Here is a 13015-nt window from a genome sequence, read left to right on the forward strand (position 1 = left end):
TTCTCTGAACCCTCTCCAATGTCAGTTTATTCTTTCTAAAATAAAGAGTCCAAAGCTGCACACAAAACACCAAGTGTGGTCTCATGAGTGCCTTATAGAGCCTCAACATCGCATCCCTGCTCTTATATTCTATACCTCTAGAAATGAATACCAAAATTGCATTCACCTTCTTCACAACCGACTCAACCTGGAGGTTAACCTTTACCATATCCTGCACTATGACTCCCAAGTGTCTTTGTTTCTCTGCAATTTGAATTCTCTCCCCATCTAAATAATAGTCTGCCCATTTATTTCTTCCTCCAAAGTGCATGACGATACACTTTCCAACATTGTATTTCATTTGCCACTTCTTTGCCCATTCCCCCAAATTATCTAAGTCTCTCTGTTCCTCAACACTACCCGCTCCTCCACCTATCTTTGTATCATCGGCAAATTGAGTCACAAATCCATTAATCCAACAGTCCAAATCATTGACATACATTGTAAAAAGCAGTGGTCCCAATACTGACCCCTGTGGAACTCCACTGGTAACTGGCAGCCAGCCAGAATAGGATCCCATTATCTCTCTGTTTTCTGCCGACCAGCCAATGCTCCACTGATGCTGGTAACTTCCCTGTAATTCCATGGGCTCTTATCTTGCTAAGCAGCCTCATGTGTGGCACCTTGTCAAAGGCCTTCTGAAAATCACCACGTCTACTGCATCTCCTTTGTCCACCCTGCTTGTAATTTCTTCAAAGAATTGCAGTGGGTTTGTCAGGCAGGATTTTCCTTTCACGAAACCATGCTGGCCTTGGCCTATCTTGTCATGTGCTTCCAGGTACTCAGTAATCTCATCCCTAACAATCGATTCCAACAACTTCCCAACCACTGATGTCAGGCTAACAGGTCTATAGTTCCCTTTCTGCTGCCTCCCACCCTTCTTAAATAGTGGAGTAACATTTGCAATTTTCCGGTCATCCAGTACAATCCTTGAAAGATCATTGTTAATGCCTCCTCAATCTCTTCAGCTACTTCCTTCAGAATCCGAGAGTGCATTCCATCAGGTCCAGGAGATTTATCCACCCTCAGACCATTCAACTTCCTGAGCACCTTCTCAGTCGTAATTTTCACTGCACATACTTCACTTCCCTGACACTCTTGAACGTCCGCTATACTGCAGATGTCTTCCACTGTGAAGACTGATGCAAAATACTCATTCAGTCTCCTCATTACAATATCTACAGCATCATTTTCTAATGGTCCTCTATCTACCCTCAACTTGCATTTACCCTTTATATACTTAAAAAAAGCTTTTAGTATCTTCTTTGATATTAGTTGCCAGCTTCCTTTCATAATTCATCTTTTCCTTCTTAATGACCATCGTAGTTTCTTTCTGCTAGTTTTTAGAAGCTTTCCAATCCTCTATCTTCCCACTAGTTCTAGGTTCCTTGTATTACCTCTCTTTTGCTTTTACTTTGGCTCTGACTTCACTTGTCATCCACGGTAGTATCCTACTTCCATTCGAAAACGTCTTCTTATTTGGAGTATATCTGTCAGCACTTCCCTCATTTTTCACAGAAACTCCAGCCATTGCTGCTCTGCTGTCCATCCTGCTGGTGTCCCTTTCCAGTCAAGTCAACTTTGGCCAGTTCCCTTCTCATGCCATTATAAGTTCCTTTATTCCACTGATATACTGGCACATTAGATGTTATATTTTCCCTCTCAAATTTCGAAGTGATCATATTGTGATCACTGTTCTCTAAGGGTTCCTTAACCTTGAGCTCTCTTATCACCTCCGGATCATTGTACAGCACTCAATCCAGCACAGCCAATCCCCAACAACAAGCTGTTCTAGAAAGCCATCCCTTAGACATGCTACAAATTCTCTCTCTTGAGGTCCAGTACTGAACTATTTTTCCCAATCCAATTTCATGTTAAAATCCTCAATGAATACCATGACATTGCCCTTTTGACATGCCTTTTCTATCTCCTGCTGTAATTTGTAATCCACATCCCGGCTGCTGTTTGGAGGCCTGTATACAACTGCCATTAGGGTACTTTTACCCTTGCCATTTCTTAACTCAACCCATAGAGACTCTACACCTTCCGATACTATGTCATTCCTTTCTAATGATTTATTATTTCTTATACACAGGGCCACACCACCCATTCTGCCTGCTAACCTATCTTTCCAATACACTGTATATCCTTGGATGTTCAGCTCCCAATGGCAGCCAAGTTAGCCAAGTTTCAGAGATGGCCACAACATCATACTTGCCAATATGCAGCTGAATTTCAAGATCATCCATTTTATTTTTTTATGCTGCGTGCATCCAAATAAAACACTTTCAGTCCAATATTTGTTGCTTTCTGTTTTAACTGTAGCATGCCTCTATTGCCTGTAACTCATCCCACTGGCTGTGATTATGCCTCATCTCCTGCCTGGCCTTTCTATCATCTCTGTAGCATGCTATCTTTGATTTATTTCTGTTTTCCCCTTCCTCATCCCTGTCACTCTGGTTCCCATACTCTGTACATATACCTCCGGGTTCCAACACTGGCATATATCATAAAATTTGTTGTCCATGGCAGCAGTACAATGAAATACATACTAATAGGAAAAAAACCTGTGAATTACAGTAAGTGTATGTATATTAAATAGTTCATTTAAATAAGTAGTGCAAAAATAGAACTAAGAAGAGGTATAAATAGAATTGTTCATGGGTTCAATGTCCATTCAGAAATTGGATGGCACAGGGGAAGAAGCTGTTCCTGAATCACTGAGCGTGTGCCTTCAGTCCTTTGTAGAAATGAGACCGGGGTATGTTCTGGATGATGGGGATCCTCCACGATAGAAGCTACCGTTTTTGAGGCATCGCTCTTTGAAGATGTCTTGGATACTATGGAGGCTCGTTCCCATGATCATCCACTCTCTACAGTTGACTTCAATCCAGTGCAGTAGCACCCCCTCCCTCCATACTAGATGGTGATGCAGCCAGTCAGGATGCTTTGATCCCAGCATCTGCAGATTATTTTGTGCTCTCCACAGTACATCTGTAGAAACTTTTGAGCGTCTTTGTGAAAGAGAAAAACATAACAAGCGATCATCATCTAGGGCAGGATAGAGTTAAAGAACCCAAAAAGTTAAGACATTCTACCGAAGCCAGCAGCATATCTCTGGATCAATAGTTTGATGAAATTACTTGAGTTTTTATTTAAGTATTCAGAAATTGTCTGTCCAAACTGACAGAACAAATAACATGGTTTGAAGGGTATTGTCCCTTCTTTTAGAAACATCACTGAGATTTTGTTTTATCGAGCTAATAGTGAGAGTGTGTTTTCATGGGAATGAAATGAAGCACCATTGTCTTGCTACCCAAACCACACTAAATGCTCCATTCATCTCTGAGTGACTACAACACTTCTCCAAAGAGTCAATTATCACTTAAAATAACACCATTTATAATGAAGAGAATTCTGTTTGAGAAAAAAACAAAACAACAGTAGGTTTTGACCCAAGTAAATTTTAATTTAACTCCACAATGATCTGTTGATGAGAAGAAAAACTGGGCAGAGAGAAAAGCCATTCTGCCCTCAAATAGAGTTGATGTTCTTGTTGGCATAGGCACTCATATCCAGGGTATAGATGTCATGGAAATGAACTCTTTTGGCAACAGAAGTACAGCACGTTACATGGTGAGGCCAAACATAATTTAACATACTTTAACATAAATTATAAGTTATTAAGACATAAGACATAGAAGCAGAATTAGGCCATACTGCTCATCGCTTCTGGACCACTCTTCCATCATGGCTGATTTATTATCTCTCTCAACCACATTCCCCTGCCTCCTCCTTGCGACCTTTGATGCTGTGATTGATCAAGAAAATATCAGGCTCTGCCTTGAGTACACACAATGACTTGGCTTACACGTATTCACCACATTTTAGTTAAGAATTTTTTCCTCACTTCAGTTCTAAATAGATATCCCTCAATTCTGAGACTGTGCTCTCTGGTCTGAGAATCCCCCACCATAGGAAACATCCTCTCCCCATCCACTCTCTCTAAGCTTTTCAATATTTGATTGGTTTCAATGAGATCTCCCCTCATTCTGTTGAATTCTAGTGAGTACAGGCCCAGAGCCATCAAATGCTCCTCATATGTTAACCATTTCATTTCTTGAATCATTCTTGTGAACCTCCTCTGGACCCTCTGTAATGCCAGCACATCGTTTCTTAGACAATGAGCCCAAAACTGCTCACAATACTCCATGTGAGGCCTCACCAGTGCTTTATGAAGCCTTAGCATTACATCCTTGTTTTGTATTCTAGTCCTCTTGAAATGACTGCTAATATTGCATTTGACTTCCTTACCAATGACTCAACCTGCAAGTCAACCTTTAGGGTATCATGCACAAAGACATCCAAGTCCCTTTGTACTTCTGACTTTTGAGTTTTTCCCCATTTAGAAAATAGTGCATCCCTTATTCCTTCTGCCAAAGTGCATGACTCTGCATTTCTCTACGCTATATTCCATCTGCCCTTCCCCAATCTCCCCAATCTGCCTTCTGTAGATACCCTTCTCCTTCAACACCACTTGCGCCTCCACCTATCTTCAGATTGTTTGCAAAGTTGGCCACAAAGCCATCAATTCCTTCAGCCAAATCATTGAAATACAATGTGAAAAGAAGTGGTCCAAATATAGATGACTGCAACACACCACCAGTCAATGGCTGCCAACTGGAAAAGGACCCCTTTATTCACACTCTTTGCCCCCTGCCAGTCAGCCAATCTTCTATCCATGCTAGTACCTTTCCCATAATACCATGGCTCTTATCTTGTTAAATAGTCTCATGTGCAGTATCTTGTCAAATGCCCTCTGGAAATTCAAGTAAAGAGCATGCACTGACTCTCTTTCGTCTGTCCTGCCTAGTTATTTCCTCAAGGAATTCCAACAGACTTGTCAGGCAAGATTTCCTCTTTAGAAAACCATGTTAACATCTGCCTATTTTGTCATGTGCATTTAAGTATCCCAAAAGCTTATCCTTAATAATAGACTTCCACATCTTTCCAACCACTGAAGTCAGGACAACTGGCCTATAATTTCCTTTCTTCTGCCTCACTTCCTTCTTAAAGAGTGGAGTAACATTCACAAGTTTACATTCTTCAGGAACCATCTAGTGATTCATGAAAGACCATTACTAATGCCTCCGCAATCTTTTCAGCTACCTCTTTCAAAACCCTGGGGCGTGGTCCATCTTGTTCCAGTGACTTATCTATCTTCAGACATTACAGCTTCCCTTCTCCTCAGTAATAGCAATGACACTTACTTCCACCCCCTGACATTTTCACATGTCTTAGTGTCCTCCACAGTGAATGTTCAAAGTACTTACTCAGTTCATCCACACCATTTCTTTTCTCCCATTACTACCTCTCCAGTGTCATTTTATAGTGGTCTGATATTCATTCTTGTCTCTATTATGCTCTATATATGTGAAACAAATAATATCCTCTTTCATATTTTTGGTTAGCTTACCATCATAATTCACCTTTCCTCTTTTATGGTTTTTTTAATGTTGTCTGTTGTTTTTAAAATCTTCTCAATTCTTTAACTTCCCACAATTTTTTTTTGCTAGAATATATGCTCTTTCTTTAGCTTTTATGCTGTGTTTGACTTTCCTTGTCAGCCATGGTTGCCTCATCCTCCCTTTAGAGTACTTCTTCATCTTTGTGATGTATCTAGCCATCTATCCTCCGCCTTCCAAATTGCTCCCAGAAACTCCAGCCGTTGCTGCTTTGCCATCATCCCTGCTAGTATCTCCTCCCAATCAACTTTGGTCAGCTCCTTTCTCATGCCTCCACGACTCCCTATATTCCACTGTAATACTGATGCATCTGTTTTTAGCTTCTCCTCCAAACTGTAGGGTGAACTGTATCATAATATGATTACTGTTTGCTGTTTTTCTGTCTTCTTAAGCTTCCTAATCCAAACTGGTCATTACTTAACACTCAATCCAGAAGTGCCTTCCCCGAGAGGGCTCAACCTCAGGCTGCTCTGAAATGCCATCTCACAGGCATTTTACAAATTCCCTCCCTTGGGATCCAGCACCAACCTAATTTTCCCAACCTATCCACATATTGATATTCCCCATGATGATGAAAACATTGCTCTTTTTATATCCCTTTCTTATCTCCCAATATAATTTGTATTCCACATCGATGTTACTGTTTGGTGTCACCTCTTTCTAAAGATCAGGCCACACTTAGATCCCCTCCAGTTTGCCTACCAGCTCCAACTAGGAGTTGAGGATGCCATCGTCTACCTGCTGAACAGTGTCTACGCCCACCTAGACAAGTGAGCACTGTGAGGGTCATATTTTTTGACTTCTCCAGTGCGTTCAACACCATCCGCCCTGCTCTGCTGGGGGAGAAGCTGACAGCAATGCAGGTGGATGCTTCCCTGGTGACATGGATTCTTGATTACCTGACTGGCAGACCACAGTACATGTGCTTGCAACACTGTGTGTCCGACAGAGTGATCAGCAGCACTGGGGCTCCACAGGGGACTGTCTTATCTCCCTTTCTCTTCACCATTTACACCTCGGACATCAACTACTGCACAGAGTCTTGTCATCTTCAGAAGTTTTCGGATGACTCTGCCATAGTTGGATGCATCAGCAAGGGAGATGAGGCTGAGTACAGGGCTACGGTAGGAAACTTTGTCACATGGTGTGAGCAGAATTATCTGCAGCTCAATGTGAAAAAGACTAAGGAGCTGGTGGTAGACCTGAGGAGAGCTAAGGTACCGGTGACCCTGTTTCTATCCAGGGGGTCAGTGTGGACATGGTGGAGGATTACGAATACTTGGGGATACGAATTGACAATAAACTGGACTGGTCAAAGAACACTGAAGCTGTCTACAAGAAGGGTCAGAGCTGTCTCTATTTCCTGAGGAGACTGAGGTCCTTTAAAATCTGCCGGACGATGCTGAGGATGTTCTACGAGTCTGTGGTGGCCAGTGCAATCATGTTTGCTGTTGTGTGCTGGGGCAGCAGGCTGAGGGTAGCAGACACCAACAGAATCAACAAACTCATTCGTAAGGCCAGTGATGTTGTGAGGATGGAACTGGACTCTCTCACGGTAGTGTCTGAAAAGAGGATGCTGTCTAAGTTGCATGCCATCTTGGTCAATGTCTCCCCTCCACTACATAATGTCCTGGGTGGGCACAGGAGTACATTCAGCCAGAGACTCATTCCACCGAGATGCAGCACAGAGCGCCATAGGAAGTCATTCCTGCCTGTGGCCATCAAACTATACAACTCCTCCCTTGGAGGGTCAGACACCCTGAGCCAATAGGCTGGTCCTGGACTTAGTTCATAATTTACTGGCATAATTTACATATTACTATTTAACTATTTATGGTTCTATTACTATTTATTATTTATGGTGCAACTGTAACAAAAAACAATTTCCCCCGGGGATCAATAAAGTATGACTATGACTATGACTATTTGATTTCAATTTTTTACAAACAGAGCCACACCACCCCCTCTGCCTACTTGCCTGTCCTTTTGATAAAATGGGTATCCTTGGATATTAAACTCCTGACTGTGATCTTCTTTCAGTCATGTCTCAGTGATGCTCACAACATCATACCTGCCAATCTCTAACTGCACTACAAGATTATCTACCTTATTCTGTATGCTATATGCATTCAAATATAACACCTTCAGTCCTGTATTGATCACCTTTTTTGATTTTGGCCCCCCATTACACTTCAAATCATCTCACTGACTGCAATTTTTCCCTATCATCTGCCTGTCCTTCTTCATAGTCTCACTACACACTGCATCTATTTGTATACTAACTCCCCCATTCTTAGCCCCGTCACTCAATTTCCTATCCCCTTGCAACTTAGTTTAAATCCTCCTCAACAACTCTAACAAACCTGCCCACACAGATGTTGGTCCCCCTCGGATTCAGGTGTAATGCATCCTTTTCGTACGGGTCATATCTCTGCCTGAAGAGACCCCAATGATCCAGAAATGTGAAACCCTTCCCCCTGCACTAATTCTTCAACCAAACAAATATCTGCCTAGTCATCTTATTCTTACTATCACTGGTGCATGGAACTGGCAGCAGTCCAGATATTACCACCATGGAGATACTGTTTCTCAGCTTTCTACTTAGCTCCCTCTATTCTCTCTGCAGGATCTCCTGTCTTTTCCTACCAATGTCACATTCCTACGAATTTGTAACATGACTTCTGACAGTGCACCCTCCCCCTTTAGAATATTGTGGATCCAGTCACCTGGAAGACCATCAGTGATCAGTGACCCTGGCACCTGGAAGACAACATACCATTCGCGTGTCTCTTTCATATCCACAGAATCTATGTACATGTATTATATGTGTAACAATAATAAACCAATTCCATAAACACAAGAGAATCTGTGGTTGCTGAAAATCCAGAGCAACATACACAATAAATGCTGGAGATACTCAGCTGGTCAGGCAGCATCTATAGAGAAGAATAAAGAGACAATGTTTTGGGACAATAACCTTTATCAGGAATGCCTGACCTACTGAGTTCATCCAGAATTTTGTGTGTGATAAACCAATTCTAATTCCACTTCCAATTCAATGTATGGAATGATATGTCAGGATGACATGCAATAAAATGCTTTTCACTTTTTTTGGTGTGTTTGACAATAATAAAGCAGTTACATTTACAATCTCTTGTATATATTCTCATTCTGTTTCAGATTTTCAGCATCTGCGGCTTTGATTCTTTCAGAAGTGGAGAAGCTCTTGAAAGGAAAATAGCCGAGGGCAATGGAAAGAGGTTAGGACACTGTAAGGCTCTGACATTAACTTGATGACGTAACAGTCTCCTCCTGTACTGTGAACCCCTTTGGCTCTGTCAGATAAAAGTCAATATTCCATCAGGCTTTTTTAATTTTAAGGAACAGAGAGAGAGTGAGAGAGAATGAGAGAATGAGAGAGTGAGAAAGAGAGAGAGAGAGAGAGGGAGAGAGGGGGGGGAGAGAGAAAAGAATCAAATACAAGATATTGAAATATGTGTGCAACTTCATGCTGGGACTGTGGGCTTTTTGATCTCTGAGAAACTAGGTCACTCACTGAGCTCGGTCTTGCCTTCTTTGCCTTGGAATACCTCAGTGAAATTTCCGAGGAATCAGTTTCACAGTCACTGTATCAGAATGGATTTATCTTTTTTTCTTTCGCAGTGAAAGTGAATTGATGGAAAAGCAATCTGCAACTACATTGTATCAGCGAGACATTTGTCACCTACTGGGAATAAAAGGCGATGTCAGTAAGTAACTTAACAAGGGAGGCATAACCTTAAAATTAGATCCAAATCATTCAGGGTTGATGTTCTGAAATCTGGGATTCTCTTGCTGAAGAAATGCTCCCGAGGCTACAAATCAGTTCAAAATTTCAAATCCAAGACATGATGATGATTTGTTCGATCTGAGTATTAAGGATTACAGAGCCAAGATGGGTAAAAGGAGTTGATACAGATCAGGCATGAATGAACACATTGTTGGAACATACTCAAGGGGCTGAGTAGTTTTCTACAGGCAGTGCTGTTTATTTTTATCTGGTTTTGTTATTTATTTGCACAATATTTGAGAACCAGCTGACAGCACCAAAGTTTAAAATTCAAGTCTGCTGTGGTGGCTCGTGGAATCAGAGTTCAGAGTTTCATTCCGATGTCATCTGTAAAGAGTCTGTACGTCCTCCATGAGGAATGAGTGTTTTACTGGAGGCTCCAGTTTCCTCCCACAGTCTGATAACCTATCGCTTATTAGGTTAGTTGATCATTGTAAATTGTCCTTTGATTCCGTCGGGTTTAAATCGGGGGTTGCTGGACAGTGCAGCTTGAAGGACCAGAAGGGCTTAATCCACGCTGTATCTCTAAATAAAATTAATTTTTAACAGCAATTTTATTATCAAAGTATGTCTATGTCACCATATACTACCTAGAAATTCAGTTTCTTGCAGGCATTCACTCAAGAACAGAAAAAATGCAAAAGAATCAAAGAAAAGCTACACACAAAAAAGACTGACACTAAAGACAAGCTACAAATGTTCAAGAATATTCAAGTTTGTTTAATGTCATTTCCATTACATAAGGATAAAGGAGAATAAAATAATTGCTATGATCATAGAGTCTTGAAAGCGAGTCCATAGGTTGTGGAATCAGTCCAGGGTAGTGGTGAGTGAAGTTATCCACGCCAGTTCAGAGGGCTGATGATTGTAGGGCGATAACTGTTCCTGAACCTGGTGGAGTGACATTTAAGGCTTCTCTACCTCCTTCTTAATGGCAGCAGCAAGAAAGATGCATGGTCTGGATGGTGGGGAAATCTCTCTTCCTGGAGTATGAGTTTAGCAAATGACTCAGTAAGAGAGTTTATGCCCACCCCAGACATACTGTCTTCTCCTCTCTCCTGTTTGGCAGAGGATCAAGGATCAACTTTATTCACCATATACATTTACATGTACTTGAATTTTGCTGTGGCTCCTTAAGATTGTCATAGCTGGGGGAGAGTAGTGGGAATGAGCTCATACTACCCAGAGTATATATTAAATATTCCCAATGACGTACGTCTCAAATAGTCTCTGACAACCAAGTCCAGCTCCTGGCCTTCACATGTGGTTTAGCTACTAAGCCTAGTGGAACTGTTTCCACTGACAGGAAAAGGGGAAAATGCAAGTTACTGGTGCCTTGAAACCAGTCGCTTTGGGCAGATGGGACTCATCAGCTGTGGTTGGCAGCTCACCTAGGAGAAGGAATACTCTGATCTCAATTTTCCACTGTCTTGCGGCTATACCCAATCATGCGGAAGGCTTTCGGACTCATCAGCAATGGTTTGCAGCTCATCTCAGATAAAAAAGTACTCTGGTCTCAAACCTCCATGAAAGTGTATGGATTTCGTCCATTCCTTTGGGTTCCTCAGCAGCGCGGAGAAGGAGAGGTTGCTGTGCAGGCAATAGCTTGCTGTCAAGGTCATACTGTGCTGGCTTGCATATTCAATTAGACGTGGACAGCTAAGACACAACATCCATGGTTGACCCCAACCAACAGAGGGGCTCCATGAAGAATTTGCTGTGGTGCGTTGGTCCAGGCACAACGTGCAGCAAAAAACAACATTCAACAGTTATAAGGAATAAGGAATTACTCAAAAAATAAAGTTAGAGGTTAAAGTATGAATATACTTTAATAAATACATAAATGCAAGCATGTAAAGCAGCATTATAAAAATTGGTTTAAACTGTTTACAGAGCAGTGACTAGGGTGATACAGTAGATAGGGACTGTGTCTGACTAGAATAATTGATCATATTAACTGCTTGAGGGGAATAAAGCTTTTAAGTGCTTTCGAGGACGGAGTTTTTGGAAAAGGAAGTTTGCTAGATCTGCAATGATTCTTCTTGCCTGTTTCTTTGTACATTTTTAATGCTGTTTACATTGTCTGGGGCATATATAATTAATTCAAAAGCCTAAAAGCACCTACCACCAGGCTCAAGAACAGCTTCTACCCCACTGTTATTAGACTCTTGAATGGACCTCTTATATAATAAGAAGCTCTTGGCCTCACAATCCCTACCTCGTTATGATCTTTACTTTATCTTTTACCTACACTGCATTTCGTAGCCTTTACAGTTTATTCTGCATTGTTATTGATTGTATAATTCTCGCTCATTGCACTGTGTAATGATTTAATCTGCAATGATTGTTTCAGTCCACAAGACAAGCTTTTCACTCTCTATTGGTACATTTGACATGAATAAACCAAATCCAATACTCAGTTGATGGTTCAAACAGTGCAGATGGTTATCAGAACTCAGAGAAGGATCTCGATCAGCTGGGTAACTGGGCCAAGGATTGGCAAATGGAGTTTAATTCAGATTACTTCAAGCCGTTGCATTTTCAGAAGACAAATGAGGGGAGGGTTTTCACAGTAATTGATAAGGTTCTGGGGTTTGTTGCATAACAGAGGTGCCTAGAGATACAGGTACATGGTTCCCTGAATGTGGCATTGCAGGTTGGTTGACAGGATGATGAAGAAGGCTTCAGTCAGGGTACTGAGTATAGGTCTGGTATGTTGATGGAATTGTACAAGATGTTGGTGAGTCCACATTTGTGATATTGTGTTAAATTTGGATCACTTTACTCTTGGAAAGATGTTATTAAACTGGAAAAGATCAGTGACGTACCGCCAGGATTTGAGGGACTAAATTATGAAGAAGGTTATGGATTTTCTCACTAGAGTGTAGGAGAATGAAGGGCAACCTTCCACACCATACTACCAAACAAACTGACTGTCAAGGTCCGCCATCTAGGTCTCAGCATGTCAACCTGAAACTGGATCTTGGACTTCCTCACTAATCATACCCAGATAGTGAAAGTAAGCAAGGGCACATCAACACTCACCTCCCAATTCTGAAAGTCGGTTCCCCGCAGGCGTGTGTACTGAGCCGATATCTCTATTCTCTTTTCACCTATAACTGCACTCTTGCTCATGCTACAAACTCAGTCATCAAATTTGCAGATGACACAAGTGTGGTCAGCCTAATCACAAACAATAACAAATCTACATACAGAGAGGAGGTGCTGAAACTGTCCAGTCAATGCAAGAACCACACTCTATCACTCAATATCAAGAAGACAAAAGAAATGATAATTAACTTCAGGAAGGCAAGCCCCAATATTCATTGATTTGAGGTCAAGGAAAGGGTCTCCTGTTTCAATTTTTGGGGATGAAAATCGCTGAGGAGCTCACTTGGTCCACCAACACAACCTCTACAGTCGGGAACATACAACAACAACTATACTACCTGAGGTGCTTAGGGAGAGTTAATCTGCCCCCAAAATTGCTGGCCAACTTTTATCGATGTGTGATAGAGCATACTGACAAACAAAATGACAGTGTGGTGCTCCATCTGCAGCAAGACAGATCACAAAGCACTCCGACGGGTGATTAGGACGGCTCAACACATCACTGGTACTC

The sequence above is a fragment of the Mobula hypostoma genome, chromosome 14 (genome assembly GCF_963921235.1).
Source record: "Mobula hypostoma chromosome 14, sMobHyp1.1, whole genome shotgun sequence".
Classification (NCBI taxonomy): domain Eukaryota; kingdom Metazoa; phylum Chordata; class Chondrichthyes; order Myliobatiformes; family Myliobatidae; genus Mobula; species Mobula hypostoma.